At 43.6% G+C, this 12785-nt stretch overlaps 1 protein-coding gene across 3 annotated transcripts in view; it reads right to left on the reverse strand.

The window, feature by feature from the left end:
* The window catches only part of chrm2a (cholinergic receptor, muscarinic 2a), a 45916-nt gene that overhangs the window by 13508 nt on the left and 19623 nt on the right, over window positions 1–12785 (reverse strand). The window contains exon 4 of one of the 3 annotated variants that reach the window (XR_009786348.1): window positions 1148–5597. The exons of the other annotated variants lie outside the window; for them this stretch is intronic. The gene's annotated coding sequence lies outside the window, so the exon portion shown is untranslated. Of the gene's footprint in view, window positions 1–1147; window positions 5598–12785 lie in introns of those variants that run through there. 3 annotated transcript variants of the gene reach the window in all.

Here is a 12785-nt window from a genome sequence, read left to right on the forward strand (position 1 = left end):
GTTAAAGCACTTTGAGCTAAATTGTGTATGACTGATCTTGCCTTGCCAGGTTATTACTCTTTCACCTGGAAAAATATTCTACCGCGACATCAGCTGCGTGTGTTCTGCAAATGGGAATCTGGAATGTAATTGCCAGAAAACCAAAAGCTTCAGGTTTAATTCCACAGATGACCACACAGAAGATCGAACACACAGCACACCAGAAGAAGAGCTATAGCATACTCCAGGGGTTGTGGGTAAATGGTGTGCCCTGCTGTATGAGGGCCACATCTACCCAGGGATCATCCAAGAGGTGAATGAGACCAACTGCCAGGTGAAATGTATGCACAGAGTGGGGGAAATCTGCATTTTTTTGGCCGTTGAGGGAGGATGTCCATTGGTATCCCTTTGAGGATATGCTGACCGTCATTCCACCGCCACAAAATGTTACCTCGTGCCACCTGGCCATCGCAGAAGACCAATGGAACACTCCGGTCAGCCATGAAAAGTAAAGTGGACTATTAGAAGACCGATGTTCTAAAGCAGATGACAAGTTTTTAGCTAAGTGTTAGAGTGAATATGTTGATAGGCTAGGGCAGCCAGCCATCAAATGTTTAAAAGCAATGTTCTGAACCAACGTGCAAGTTTGAGTTTCTTTTATTATTATTATTTCTTCTATTATTTGGGTGTTATTTCAAGAAAACTGCAACGGAAGGTATTAAAAGTTTTTCAAAGAACACTTTGGTGTCTTGGGCATTTATTTGTCACTTTTATATGATGATCTATAATCCAAAATAATGTAGCTAGTCATCTCTTGTGGGAATAAGCTCCTCTCATTCGGTTTGCTTCCTCTGATTTAAACCAAACTGCCGGAGTGACCATAGGAGGAGATTTCGGTTGGTACTGGGAAACATTTTGGTGCTAACACCAGGCCACGTGTCAACTACGAAAGGAACAAGCTTCTCCATGTTCAGTTTTACTTGTTCGACATAAAACCAAGGAGCCGGGTTACCAGAATGACCAAATATGGGGATTTCGTTGGTATTGGAAACCTTTTGGGTACAATTTTTAGATTTAGCGCCCACCTTTCAGCTAGGAACGAGCCCCTCTCGTTAGGTTTTATATCCTTGGACGGACTCTCCACAGAAGCACCACTCAAGACGGAATTCTGTGACCTTGGTGTTGTCTTTTGGCTCACCGAGCACTCAGTGAGACATTATCCAGACCGAGTGGAAAGAAGCCAAAAAAAAGAAAAAAAAATAGCCTTGCTCGGGGTAGTGGTGGTGGTGGGGGGCTTCTCCTCACCAGCAAATATACAGCAGATCATTCTGGAGGGAATACAAAGCCCTCGGGCACGGACAAAAACACACTGGAGGTTGTTGATGGTGGTGGCGGGGGGGCGGTCGCGTAGCACTCTGTCTAAATATTTATGTTGTATCTCGGGCAGGCATCTGTGAAGACCCGTCCCCCCTGTGGTCAGGTACCCTTGAGAGTGGAGGGAGGGGGGATGGTGCTAGGAAATGAATGAATGCAAATCTGTAATTATATCTCAGTGGCTGAAGATCGCCATCGCTTTCATTTCCTGCCTCTTACGCGTCTCACTGTGACATCTTGAGGTTGTCTGGCGACCAGTCCTTGCACCCTCGCAGGACAAGGGCGCTTCCATCCTAGCACACTTCAGCTCGTTTTTAACAAGCCACTTGGATACAAATTGGAGTTGAAGATTTCTACAAAGAAGTCAGATGGATGTTATGGTGCTACACCAACCAAGGTGGTCTCAGTATGGTCCCGGAACACATCCTGGGGCGGTTCACTTGCGTTGTGGTACCCTGGAGCCACCTTCATAAACATTAGCGATAGTACTAGTGGCTATTGCAGATGTTACTGCACCACAATCGAAAATCTCGACGGTGACAAAGTTACAAGTGGCATGTCCAATGGCTTCATCTTAATGGACGAGTCTTTTGGTTCAGCATTTTAGCACTGGTCCCCAACCATGCCACCGGTCCACGGGCCATTTAATCCTAGCCCCTCCTCTTAACAAAAAAAGTTTTCTTTTTTCTTCGTGGTTTTGGAGCCTCCAATCGTTAAGGTCTGTCAGCACCCATGGCTGTGGGGCTATCTATCCTGGTTGACACGCCTCTGCAACATTGTGTGGACATCAGGGACAGTCCCTCTGGATTGGCAGACTTGGGTGGTGGTTCCCCGGGTGACGGGAGGGTGTGCTCCAATTACAGAGGGATCACACTACTCAGCCTCCCTGGTAAGGTCTAGTCAGGGGTTGTGGAGACGAGGGTCTGTTTGGAAGTCCAATCTCAGATTCAGGAGGAACAGTGTGGTTTTCATCCTGGCCATGGAACAGTGGACCAGCTCTCCACCCTCAGCAGGGTGCTCGAGGGTTCATGGGAGTTTACCCAACCAGTCTACATGTGGTTTGTGGACTTGGCGAAGGTGTTCGACCGTGTCCCCCGGGTGGTCCTGTGGAGGGTGCTCCTGGAGTACAGAGTACCAGAATCCTTAATAAGGGCTGTTCGGTCCCTGTATGATGGGTGTTCGGTTAGAGTTTGGTCCACATTGCCAGTAGTAAGTCAAATTCGTTTCCAATGAGGGTTGGACTCCGCCAGATTTCTAGGTGCAGCCGAGGCGTTGAGGGGGTTCGGTTTGCGTCTCTGCTTTTTGCAGATGATGTATTTCTGATGGCCTCCTCAAGCCGTGATCTCCAACTCTCGCTGGAGCGGTTCCCAGCCGCATGTGAAGTGGTTGGGATGAAAATCAGCATCTCCAAATCTGAGGCCATGGTCCTTTGTCGGATCGAGGAAAAGATCCTACCCCAAGTGGAGGAGTTCAAGTATCTCGGGGTGTTGTTCACGAGTGAAAGAAGAATGGAGTGGGAGATCGACAGGTGGAGCTTCTGTCGTGATGTGAAATCTGTATCGGTCTGTCGTGGGAAAGACGGAGCTGAGGTGCAAGGCAACGCGCTCGATTTACTAGTCCATCTACATTCCGACTCTCACCTAGGGTCATGAACTATAGTTAGTGACCGAAAGAACAAGATTGCGGATACAAGTGGCCCAAAAGATTTTGCCCTGCAACGTGTCCGGGCTCTCCTTTAGTGATAGAGAAAGGGCGAGAAGCACGGTCATCCGGCCCATCCGGGCCGCTGCTCCTCTGCATCGAGAGGAGCCAGATGAGGTGGCTCAAGCATCTGGTTATGATGCCTCCTTGGTGAGGTGTTCCAGGCACATCCCACCTGGAGGAGGCGCCGAGGACGACCCAGGACATGCTGACCTGGGAATGCGTCGGGTGCCCCCTGAAAAGCTTGGATGAAGTGGCTGGGGAGAGGGAAGTGTGGGCCTCCCTGCTTAAGCTGCTGCCCCCGCGACCTGACCCTGGATAAGCAGAAGGAAACGGATGGATGGATGGATAGATAATTTTCCGCCAGGTAAATGATGATCTCTCAAGGCACAGTGGTTGGGGGAACAGGTATTTGAGATTGTTTGGTCGCTCAATGCAGAAGACATTGCTGGTGTTGGCCCTTCATCCTGTTTGAGTGAAGTATCCCTTTGTGCTGGAATCACAAAACCTTTCTGCTCAATGGAGCCAAATCCTAAAAATAAAAGCTGCACTCAAAGGCGCCTTTTGAATTATTACCGTGGAAACCTGGGAAAAAAACAGCGGCTGTGTAATTACGACATATTCATCCGTCCTCTGCGTCGCTCTCCCTCATGTTTCCACTTGACAGCTTTATTCTTCGAGACAGGAATACTGCCGGACCGCCGACTCTTTTCCTCGTTGCTGACGACTAATTGCCGTTCGCCCGAGCAACAACGGTGCGTCCGCTTTGACGGAAGCATCAACAAAATGCCTGCGGTCAATTGCGTCTTAGCCAAGGAAGCTCACTGTCGTTTTTGATTTGCCTAATTGGCGAATTTCAACGTCATCTGCCCTTCACGCAAGATCCATGGAAAAGGATAGCATTTGACCCAATTTTCAGTCAAGATAATATTTGTCATCAACTATAAATCTTATATCCTTTATGGAAAACTCACCCAGGGCTCGCTAGTATTTTCTTCCCCAACATGTCGAGACGACGGAGCTTAACGTGCCGCCATTTTCTTCATAATTGATGCCCTCAACTTGGAGGCCGTTGGCGACGGGACCGAATTGTTGAGCATTTCAAGGTTGCGGAATGGCCTGCTACATAATAATGTCAGGTTAAGTAGCATCTCCTTGTTCTGTAATCAATTGTGTTTGTCACCATCGGGTGGATCTAATCGGATACTTTCTTAGATATGGCACAAAAATACCTTAACGCTTGTGTGGATTAAGAATGGCTCATTAGCAAAGGTTATTTTGCACTCCTTGTTCTGTAAAAAATGTTTGTTTGTGACCACAAGGTGTATTGGATTGGATACTTTCTTAACTATGGCAAAAAAATAAATAAATGCCTGACTCCTAAGTCACTCAGTAATCTGCAGTAATATGAGTTGTTTTTTGCAGAGGATAAAGAATATAATGCCTCTGAGTGTTGTTATATTGTGTGTGTGTCTGTTTTTTTTTTTTGCTTCTCTCGCTTAATCCCGAAGTTGATATGCAATCATAGGTGGACCCGACTCAAGTAGCAGCGAACGCACCGCCAGCTGACAACTTCTTTTCCCCGCTCGCCGCAGGTCAAGTTGTACCAATGTCAAGTGTCAAGCTAAACTACTCTTTGATCACGCGCTAATCTGCCCGCGGCCCGGCCTTGACGTCACGCGCCACAGGCTGCCGCGGGCAGAAATCCACAGCCGCCTCCACAAGCCACAGGCAGACGGAAGGACAGAAAACAGCACCTTGCCTTGTTTTGACTAAAAGAACACTGTTGTAATTTGTCCGAGAGTGTGATTGAAGTGATGTCAAGCGTTGCGGTGGAGGTGGTGAACGGAGACTGTTTGCAGGGTTTTTATCTTGATTGCAAGTGTGCTCAGTAAACAAGGAAAAAGGGCTGCCAGGATGCACTGGGCGAGCTTACTTGACGATGAGTGGCGGCACATAAACGCAACATCAAGTTATATGGCGAGAAAGCAAATAGCAAACACACGCACACACAGTATCTATATGCTGCTGATGAAAAGAAAGCCTTTTGTTTATTTACTGATGAAATCCACTCCCTCTCACGGCTCCTTCAAAAAGGGGACTTGAGCAGCTGGCAAGTCCTTATACTCACAAACTGCTTGGGAAATTAAAAGCACTAAAATCTTCTTTTATTATTATTTGTATTTTTTGGGGTGTAAATCTAAGCTGTAAAATCCAAACAGCAGCTTCTTGCATGATCGAGGCCGCTGTCTGTAAAGTTTCAATTCATTCAATGATAATACAGTTATACAGTGGTGCCTTAAGATGCATGCCTTGGAAGAGCTGGATGAAGTGGCTGGGGAGAGGGAAGTCTGGGCTTCCCTGCTAAAGCTACTGCCCCCCGGATGAAGTAATACACTTTCAGACCATCAGGGGCAGCTTTGATTGCTCGTGTGTGTGCAAGGTAAGTAGAAGAAGAAAACCTTTTGTTTCTGTACTGGTTCCATGATTTTGATTGATTTATTCTCTTCTCTCAAGATCCCGCCGATGAGTTTCCATTCCCCCTGTGAAGGCAAGTTAAATGAGGTGTGATATACACTTACCCAAGCACACACACACACGCACGCACGCACGCACCACAAGGGTTCCAGCCGACGGGATGGAAATGATGCCACAATTGATTTTAAAGTGACGGGAAACATGACTTCATCTTTTGTGGGTCAGTCAGTGCGTTGTCATGGAAGCACAAATGCGTAACATGATTTAGTTCTGTTGGCGGAGCGCAGCCTCCACGAGAACGCCGTCATGCTCCTAAAAGGAGCATTAAAGCAATGAGATTTATGTGTCATGTCGGGTTAGGAAATCAAAAGGTTTCCTGCTTTGAGATGAAATTGAAATTAAACAAATTAAATTTACTAAATTAAACAGACCAATTGATATTGATTATAAATGAATAATTGATCATTTTAACAATTTTGTTAAAATACTGTTTTGTTTTCTACACATTTTTAAAATGAGGAATGGACGTTGTACTGTACCTTGACAGTACAGTAGTGCCTTGAGATACGCGTGTAATTTGTTCCATGGCCACACTCGTAACTCAAAACACCCATACCTTAGACCATCTTTCCCTGTTGAAATGATTGCCATTAATCAGTTTCAGCCTGCCCCCCAAAAAAACTAATTTTGTAATGTTTTTAACAACTAAAATAGCACTATAATATTGTATGAAAAATAGTACCATAATTAAATAGAATGTAAAGAATTAAGCCGTTTGTGCATCATGTTTAATTCATATTGGCACCTTCTGGTGTTGTCCACCGGGGGCAGTATAATGTAGTCAGGCAGACACAAATGAAGAAGAGTGTCACAGCTATTGTAAGTGACTCGGTAAGCTGCAGTAATATTAGTCATTTTTTTGCAAAGGATAAATAATCTATGAAAAATTTGGCTGGACGACGGTCTGGTCACTCATATGTCAAGGCACCAATGTAATGTACTGTACGTTTCGCCTCTTGTTTGAATGTTGAAACTGAATATGGTGCTTTCTTTGATGTAGCACAAAAAAAAAATACCACATGTAAATTGTACAACGGCAAATGTGGTTTCTTAATGTCATGCCATCACCACACTGGGGCGCAAACCAGCATTTGCCCTATCAGTCTCTATGCAGCGCTCCCTTAGTTCCAGCCGTGCTCTTTTGCAAGGGTTTAAGAAGATCATAAACCTCTTATGAATGGATGACATTTGAGCAGCAACATGGCCGCCTGTGCACAATGCGGCCTTTAAGATTAGGACGTTACATATGAGGTTGCCGCCCTGATCGGCACTATAAATGATTCCAGGGAGCAGTCGCATCATTAGTGAGGGGGGGGGGGGGGGGGGGGGCTTTGTTGCGTGAGGTGGGCTTCTTTCAGGTGAGTCTATTGATCCGCTTTCAGGCTGCCCATGTAGGAGTTTGCATTCTTCTCGCCTCTTGCGTAACCACCACAGCCACCTTTTTTTTTTTTTTTTTTTAAACATCGGCCTGCGCGGGCGTGAAAAAGGTCTGCTAACAATTGGCGCTAGCACCGCAAAAGCCGCAGATACAAGCACCAGCACGATAAACTAATTCCCTATTATTAAAAGCTGTATTTACTGTTCTAAGCAATAGTTTAGCATTGTTAATTGTCATACATTGAATACATTAAAGAGGGCTTCAACTAGCGATTTTGTTAATCGATTAATCAATGAATCTGATAAAAAAAAATTAATTTCCATCATTTTTTTTCAAAAACAGGACATTATCTCAAATTGATAAAAACATAAAAATGTGAATCATTCTTTTTCAAAGTCAAAGCAGGAAGCCAGACCAGAGCAATCGCTTATCCAACAATCAAACTCATCCACGGTGCTGTCAACTTTAGATCGCCATTGATTCTTGTAGATTAAATTATCGGAGGGGCATGTTTTTTTGTTGTTTTTTTGCTATTATCGCTTGTGGCGGAAGTGCTCAGAGCCGTTTTGTCGAATGCGGAAGTAGGTTACTCATATACCGGGTTATCCCCAAGAACAAATTTGTCCAAAATGACCGATATATACAGTATTTAACATCCCTTAATGTCCGTCCTGGGATGATTGATCTGTTGGTCTGATTTTTCCATGGCGACAGTTGCGCAATCAACACTTTGCTAGTTGATTGCGTTGTTCTTAATTCTCACTTTTTCTATTTTCTGTGATATCCGGCCGGGACTCCATTTTCTTAACGGCGCTTCCCGCCAAGGGGTGCTCGAATCAAGGCCATTCGCCTGCCATTGATCCGACGTCGCTCGCATCTCCACGACTCCGATCCATCACACCTCGTGGCCTTGCATGTAATGACGAGGCGGCAGCTGGCGACTGCTCGCTATCGACGAGTCACAAATGCCACCCGGCTGTGTGATGCATTCCTTCATATTCCTCACTTTGAAAGCCCACTGAAAATCATTTGCTCCAATCCGTCGTTTGAGGGATTCGTCTTCCCAAAACATGAGAGATGCTTCCCAGACATACTTCACTACACACTAACTGTCAAAATAATAAAGTGCTGTGTCAAAACTTGAGGACTAGTTGCGCTGCTAGCACACTTTGTACTAGAGCTACAATATGGAACACAATTGTTGATGACGTCTATTCTGTAAACCACCGAGGAAAAAGTTGAAGTGTTTGATTGATGAGCGAAGACTCGCAACACCTCAAGTCAAACATGAAGCTGGACATTACTCCTTTGTGTTAATGAACCAAGTTTCAACAAAATTTGATATAGGTGATTAATGTATGCATGCTATTTTTGGATTAAGCGCTAAGACAACAGTGTCAAACAGAAAACTGACTACTCTTTTGCTTCAGTGAACCAAGTCCCCCAAATCTTGGAAAACAAAGGATGTTTATGATCGATGAATCACAACTGTGTTTTATACACCAAATACAGACAACCTTGGAAAAAGAACGTTAGACAACAGATTGCCACAGTTTTTTTTCTGTCATTCAGTGTGAAGACGGCGATAAAAGATGAACATGGGAGTGCAAATGAAATTTGTCTGATTTGTAGGATGAGAGTTTTCAGAGTGACTCCATGATGTCATGTGATATGTCGACTGTCACGAGCGTGAACCATTATCTCTGGTTTTCACTCTCGCTCTCATTTCCGTCGTCGTCGTTGTCTTGGGCTTTCGCCATTCATTTTCATCACACGTCACAGATGTTGACATTTCATTTAGTCCGCTCCGCCGGGAATCACCTCAAATCAATTGCAGGCAGCTGGGAGATATGCTAAATCTTCCTAACAGGCATGCCAGTGGGGTAAAAGGAAAGTGAGCGTTATGTGTTCACTTGAGATGAATTCCAGGTGACTGGAATTGAGGACTGTGAGGCAGGAAGCGGTTGAGGAAGGAAGCATGCAATTCCCTTCATGAAAACGTAAAAGAATTCCCGCAGTTGCAGAGTTGCCGGTGAATTATTCGGCAGAGTGTATCCAAGCTTTTTAGTGCACTATGGACAGCTTGTACATTTGCTCATCATCATCCATCTCCGCTATTGTTGATGGAATATGTATTTGCCTCAATCTATCACGGACACTACATGTCAAGCAACACTGTCGGTCTTAAGATATTCTGGGTAAATGCTTTATTGGCTCTGAGGTCAAATTTTGATATTTTTATTGGAAATGAATGGGATGTCAAACCATTGAGGTTACGGTTATAGCCACTACAACCTCATACAAGTGTTAAAATCCATCAACATTTTACCTTGGTATAGAGAAACAACCTGCAAAAGTTGAAAGAGTTTTAACCTCTAGACCTGAACTACTTTGACCACCTTTGTTCAAAATGACAAAGTTCTGAGGACCATAATCCCTCAAAGACTCCGTGTGATCAGGATCAGGGGAACATTGCTGTCAAGGCTTCATTGTTTATGTACACAAGCTATCACTCCAACCAGGGATTCACAAAGTACCATAATATTACAACCTTCGAGTCTTGTGTTTTGGGTCAGAAAGTCTTTCTTGAGCCTCGAACACGTGGTATGGCCAAGCTACATCCACCTTCAAAATTCTTAGGACTAATCCCTCAAAGACTCAGATAGATGGACTGATAGATCAGGATCAAGTGACCAACAATAAGCGTGACAAGGGCTTCTCTTTAACGTACAAGAGCTATCACTCAAACGTTTGGCATTTAATCTCCGGAACTGGCGATTCCTTAACCGTCCACCTCGGTTAAGACATCGGACAAAAGGACAATGTTCCGAGGACTGTAATCCCTCAGAGATTCCCTGGGTCAGAATCATGTTCTTGCCGGCAACCAAGATTCAACGTGCCAAAAGCCTAATCTTTTACGAACAGGAGCTATTTACTAAAACTCCTGGCATTCATCACCGGGGCCGTACAGTCTCGCAGCCATTCCTCGACCATCTTGTAAAGTCGCAGCCATTGTTGCGGTGGACCAGGAGCCAAAAAAGATCCCTCGATTTGATACACACAAGGTCTTTGAAGTCAAAATAGAAATCTCCCGCTTCCGCACGGCCGAAATTAGCCTTATTTCCACGGAACGGGGCCCATCCATCAGCAATTCCTCACGGCTTATCACCCTGCCGAGTCCAATCGTGCAATAACGATGTCAGGCATTCATCAAATGCTGACACCTCACATTCAAGACCAAGACGCCTGCCCTATTCCGCCGCCGCCAATCTGACGGCCGTCACTAAGAAGCCAGTTAGTGTGTTCGCACATGCACCTTGTAGCAGTAGCTTTATCGTCCCGCGCTCCCCGCTGACTGCTTCTACATACTAGTTAGAATTTACAGAGTGATATTGATGCACTGAATCGAAAGCCACACAGAAGAGGCTTGCTATAAATTGAACATCCCGGACACTCGCCGCTCGGATGTCTCGGCGGACTCGCGACATTGATCTAATGCGAGGACTGCAGAAGGAAGATGGGAGCGTGTGGATCTTTTTTTCCTTTTTTGGGGGACTCAGGCGGCGCGACATAAAATCCTTTTGGAAGACTTTGCCTTTTTCAGATGGATGAGCATGTGGGTACCAAAGTGCAGGAAGCCAGCTGTGATGCTGGAACGCAACCCATCATTCCCTCTTTAATTGTCACACAGGAGATGTTTTTTTTTTTATTTTTTTGGCTGAACTCAATTTCCCCCAATGTAAAAATGACGCTTCATAAAAACTTCACAACCAGGTTTTACAGCCAAATCGAGACTGAGGTATACGCAGGAAAGAAAACATGGAAGTAATACAATAAAAATGCATAATAAAATAACTAAAGAATCTAAGTAGAAATACACTGGGAAATACATTAGCTAGCAGCTAGCTTAATTCTTCAAAAATCAAGAACAGCCAAGTGCTGCTTGGAAGATGGCCAGGACATTTGTGAACTCGTTCTGGTGTTTAACCCCCAAAATACGCCATTGTTCCACTCCAGCCCTATAGGTGGCAGCAATAACCTGCTTGCTAACTGCCAAATAAAATAATGCTGAGTAAGACGATAAGTTAAAATATTCATGGATGTGAGACACAATGTTACAGTTATGTTGTCGGTCCATGTATTAATTTTCTGGTCTAAAAGAATGAATCACATCTTCACTCCGAAAGTCGTCAGTTGCTGTTGTTCCACTCCAGTTCTATAGGTGGCGGTAATACTTTTTGCAAACTGTTACTCAACTCCAAAATAAAAGAATGTGTAAAAACCAAAAAAAAGCTTTATATTCTTCGTATCGTATTCAGATTTTCTGATGTGATGTTTAAGTAGAAAAACATTTAAGCCCGATCTCCAAATGTCGTGAGTTGTTTGTTCCACTCCCGTCCTATAGGTGGCGGCAATGCACTTTTCAAGCTACTTGCAAAGTGCCAAACAAAAGAATGCAGAATCAGAATTTTCGGCAACGATAATAAAAAATACTGAATCTTCAACAAAATTACAAGGATTCATTTAGTGCTGAATTAGTTTTTGCGTACACCACCTAGTTTCATCGGAAACCCATTTGCAGGAAACATAATAAAACAAAAAAAATGCTAGTTGCCTTTCATTTTATGATGCTTGCCTTTCTCTGTAGTGCGTAGCTGCCATCTTGAGTTGGCGACAAGTCACCCATAAAATTGCATTTTTCATGTTGCCCACACAGCGAGTGGCTCCGACACATATGCAAATTGTAAGTGTCCGTCGGTGAAACCTTTTTGCCTTTGCCGTGGAAGATTATAGCCAGCTCGGTAGCAGCTTTTACGGCTGTAATGATGATAGCGCTGATGAATGGTAATGATGCGAGAGAGCGTCCTCGTCATGCTCCCTCGCCAGGCCGTCGCTGCCACCCTTTATCCCGCCGCAGACCAGCACAATGCACCCGTAATTCATACCACAGCACTGCTAATGTTCCTTCTTGTAACCCCGCAGTGGAATTACATTAGCGAGCCATGCTAGCCTCTTTGTTGGGATTCGGGAAGATTCAGGCTCATTTTCCCCTGGCAGATAATTGCTGTTTTTGTACCAGGGGATAATTACAAATTAAATGGATCTACAGCAACAGCTTTGCTGACTCAAACATTTTGTGGGAAATTGTACCATTTGTATAATATTAAATTGAGAAAAGTTACATATTTGCGCCCCAAAAATGGCGAGTCCTGCACTTCAAAATAGCAAACGTGCTGTATGCAAAATGTTCAGTTTTGCCACTCAAACCCTAGATTGTGCCATCCTTTAAAACTTTTTTTTTTTTTGGTTACAAAAATTATTAATTACATTTTGTGTCACATTTTGTGCAGAACACTATTAGATACAGATTTAAATGTTTATAATAAAGATAAATACATTTAAAAAAATCACAATACATTAAGAAATTAAATATATTTTCGGGTACATTTGCTGTTATGCACATATATACTGTATTTATGTTTGTAAAAAGTAAATTTCCCACTAGATAGTGCATCACCTTTGTAGAAAAACAAAACACTACAAAGTACAAATAAATTGCATTATAAAAATAAATTAACAGTACAAAAAATAAATTAATATTCACTAATTGTTTTGTCATTTAAAGATATAAATCTTTTGATGAAAAAAGTAAGTTTTCTACTAATCAGAGCACCACTTTTTGCACAAAATAGTACTGTAATACGTACGTTTTTTTATGTTAAAAATGCTTTATAAATAACGAATTATAAAAAAAATGAAAATGAATTAACAAACCACACAAAATAAATCCATTTGTAAAATAAGTGAATAAATA

This window comes from Phyllopteryx taeniolatus, chromosome 22, assembly GCF_024500385.1.
Source record: "Phyllopteryx taeniolatus isolate TA_2022b chromosome 22, UOR_Ptae_1.2, whole genome shotgun sequence".
NCBI classification, from domain to species: domain Eukaryota; kingdom Metazoa; phylum Chordata; class Actinopteri; order Syngnathiformes; family Syngnathidae; genus Phyllopteryx; species Phyllopteryx taeniolatus.